Raw genomic sequence first — 4183 nt, 5'->3', positions numbered from 1 at the left:
CAATCCCGCCGCCGTCGCGCTAGCCGCCGCCGCCTCGCGCCGCCACTGCCGCTTGCCGCCCCGCCGCGCCGCCCTCGCCGGAGGTACCGCGTCGGAATTCGAGCCGCCAGTTTTTTTTTGAACCGTTCGGTTTTTTAGAAAACCCTAGATTCGTTTTTTTCGGATCGCTGGTTTTTCTCGGTTTTCTGTTTAGCGGATGTTCGTCCGTACGTTCATCTAACGAACGGTTCATCGCCCATTACTTACAGCTAATGAACGCTTGTTCGTTAGTATGTTCGTCAGTTTTCTTTTATCGGATTTATCTGTGATTATTCTCGATCGTGATTTCTGATCCAAGCTTAGTTTCTGTTTATCTTTTCGCTCGTTAGTCGGAATCAGGCGATTCAAGCGCCTAGATCTTCGTCTCGAGATCCTCTTTCTGTTTAATCAACTTGAACAAGTTTTTGCTACTATAAAATTTGACCTAGGTCCAGACTAGTAAACGAATCTTGTTTCTTTTGCCGTTTGAGTTTCGTTGCTCCGTTTGATTTGATTTCTTGTGCTAACCGGAGTTCTTAAGTTGAACTTTCCGGTCAACCTCTTTTATTGAAGTTTTGCTTGCACAGTTTTGCTTGTTGCTTATGTATGTTATTGTTTGTTTGTGATAGAACACCCGGAGTGCGAAGCGTGCTACTACGAGTCCCTAGGTTTTGCAGATCGTCAGCAAGGCAAGTAACACATTGATCATACTCTTTTCATACCCAGTTTTTATGCATTGGTTTCACCCCCCAAACATTGCATGATTAGGGTGTCTTTAACATGTGGGATGGGAAGTAGTTGTTGAGGTAGAACCTATTTCCCTGTTATATTCAAACCCTTGGGAGTTACTTCCACACTTGCTTATATTACTATGCTATGTTATGCTCGTAGACGTGGTTTGGGTTTGAGTGAAATCCATGACAGATGTGAGTTTGTTAATTAATGGTTCAACTTAAGGTGGCAACTTAAATACACATCTGGGTGGATTGAGGCACCTGGAGTACCCAGTGTTGCCTGTATTTTTGGAAATCCCGGAGTACCCGTGTGATCTTCCTATGGACCGCCACCCAGGCTCAAAGGGAACTGAGATTATTCATGCTAGAAACTTCCGTGTGCAGCCACAAGCTATTATGGGCTCTAGCATAGTTGAGTAAGTTATGTGAAGCTCTTGAAGAGGCAGATCAGCAGGTAGTGGGATGTAGGTTTGGTATGGTCTGTCCGGAGTAGAGAGTTAATATTTCTAAAAGACTGTGTCTCGGTCATCCGTTTCTCAAACACCACGTAGTGCGAGAAATCCAACGGAGGAGATCGAGTCTTGTGGGGAAAAGTGCGCAAACCTCTGCAGAGTGTATAAACTAATAACGGTTAGCCGTGTCCTCGGTTATGGACAAATCTTGAGTATCTAGTACTTGGGTTATCACATGTATCTCATCACTCTTAATTAATACTGTTGGGTTGTTAACCACTTTAATTGGGATTGAGTTGCAGGAACCTTCTCAATGATGTTTCAACTACCATGATAGTTAAATTAAAAATCTATTCATTTGTTGTAGGGAAAAATTGGCTTTTTGCAAAATTGTAACCATAGTGCTTTCCACTAGCCAAATATGCATGTAGTGATAGCATTATTCTGTTCTTGCTCTATTGTGTTACTTCGCCAGCATATTCCATGTGTTGACCCATTTTCGGGCTGCAACGTATTATGTTGCAGACTTTTCAGACGAGGAGTAAGGTTCGTTAGGTCGTTGATGTGCAGCTCAGCTATGCCGTTGGAGTTGATGGACTCACTTTATCTTCCAAGACTTCCGCTGTTATCGCATTAGATGGCCTTAAACCATATTATTGTAATAAGTTCTCTCTTGAGACATTCGATGTAATAAGTGTGTGATTGCCACTCTGTTATAAATCCTTCGAGTATTGTGTGTGTCAGCATTACCAATCCAGGGATGACACTGAAGCACAGAGACTTGACCATCTGAGGTCGGGTCGCTACATAATACTTCAAGCATACTAACAAAGTAATCATGTCTTCTCAAAATAACATGCCCAAAGAAAGTTCATCCCTACAAAATCATATAGTTTGGCTATGCTCCATCTTTGTCACACAAAATATTCAGATCATGCACAACCCCGATGACAAGCCAAGCAATTGTTTCATACTTCAGTATTCTCAAACTTTTCAACTTTCACGCAATACATGAGCGTGAGCCATGGACATAGCGCTATAGGTGGAATAGAGTGGTGGTTGTGGAGAAGACAAAAAGGAGGAAGATGGTCTCACATCAACTAGGCGTATTAATGGGCTATGGAGATGCCCATCAATAGATATCAATGTGAGTGAGTAGGGATTGCCATGCAACGGATGCACTAGAGCTATAAATGTACGAAAGCTGAAAAAGAAACTAAGTGGGTGTGCATCCAACTTGCTTGCTCACGAAGACCTGGGGCATTTTGAGGAAGCCCATTATTGGAATGTACAAGCCAAGTTCTATAACGAAAATTCCTAGTAGTATATGAAGGTGACAAAATAAGAGACTCTCTATCATGAAGATCATGGTGCTACTTTCAAGCACAAGTGTGGAAAAAGATAGTACCATTGTCCCTTCTCTCTTTTTCTCTCTCTTTTTTGTTTGGCTTCTTTGGCCTCTTTTTTTCCTCACACGGGACAATGCTCTAATAATGATGAGCATCACACTTCTATTTATTTACATCTCAAGGATTACAACTCTATACTTAGAACAAAATATGACTCTATATGAATGCCTCCGACGGTGTACCGGGATGTGCAATGAATCAAGAGTGACATGTATGAAAAATTTATGAATGGTGTATTTGCCACAAATACGATGTCAACTACAAGATCATGCAAGGCACTGTGACAATGATGGAGCATGTCATAATAAACGGAACGGTGGAAAGTTGCATGGCAATATATCTCAGAATGGCTATGGAAATGCCATAATAGGTAGGTATGGTGGCTGTTTTGTGGAAGGTAAATGGTGGGTTTTTGGTACCGGAGAAAGTTGTGCGGTACTAGAGAGGCTAGCAACGGTGGAAGGGTGAGAGTGCGTATAATCCATGGACTCAACATTAGTCATAAAGAACTCACATACTTATTGCAAAAATCTACAAGTCATCAAAACCAAGCACTACACGCATGCTCCTAGGGGGATAGATTGGTAGGAAAAGACCATCACTCGTCCCCGTCGCCACTCATAAGGAAGACAATCAAAGAAATACCTCATGCTTCAAATTGGTTACACAACGGTTACCATACGTGCATGCTACGGTACTTGCAAACCTCAACACAAGTATTTCTCAAATTCACAATTAATCTACTAGCATGACTCTAATATCACCATCCTCATTGTAACACCCCGGATGTAACTTTCCCAATTTGTACTCCAACTCTTGTCATTTCCGACGTTAAGTTATTTTATTTTCTCGGGTTCGGGTTTTTGTCTCCGTGTGTTGTGGTCGTTGTCATGCATCTCATATCATGTCATCATGTGCATTGCATTTGCATACGTGTTCATCTCATGCATTCGAGCATTTTCCCCGTTGTCCGTTTTGCATTCCGGCGCTTCGTTCTCCTCCGGTGGCTATTTCTAGCTTTCTTTCGTGTGTGGGGATTAAACATTTCCGGATTGGACAGAGACTTGCCAAGCGGCCTTGGTTTACTACCGGTAGACCGTCTGTCAGGTTTCGTACCATTTGGACTTCGTTTGATACTCCAACGGTCAACCGAGGGACCGAAAAGGCCTCGTGTGTGTTGCAGCCCAACACCCCTCCAATTTGGCCCAAAACCCACCAAAACCTTCTCCATCATCTAGAGCGTTCGATCACGATCGCGTGGCCGAAAACCGCACCTCATTTGGACTCTCCTAGCTCCCTCTACCTCTATTTAAACTCCCCTCCCGAAATTCGCGGATCTCCTCTCTCCCAAACCCTAAAAATCCCCTCGCGCCGCCGCCGGACACGTCCGTCCTAGACGGACAAAGTCGCCGCCGCCGTCCGCGCCAACCAGCGCATGCCACGTGGCAGGTCGCCTCCACCACCGCCCGCGGCTCGCCGGGCCCGAGGAGAGCCCCCGTGGCCCGGGTCTCCTCCGCCGCCGCCCGACCCTTCTCCTTCCTCCCGCGCCACTCGCCGGCTCCCCGCCGCC

The sequence above is a fragment of the Triticum dicoccoides genome, chromosome 6A, assembly GCF_002162155.2.
Source record: "Triticum dicoccoides isolate Atlit2015 ecotype Zavitan chromosome 6A, WEW_v2.0, whole genome shotgun sequence".
NCBI lineage: Eukaryota > Viridiplantae > Streptophyta > Magnoliopsida > Poales > Poaceae > Triticum > Triticum dicoccoides.
Note: the sequence above shows the minus strand (reverse complement) of the source record.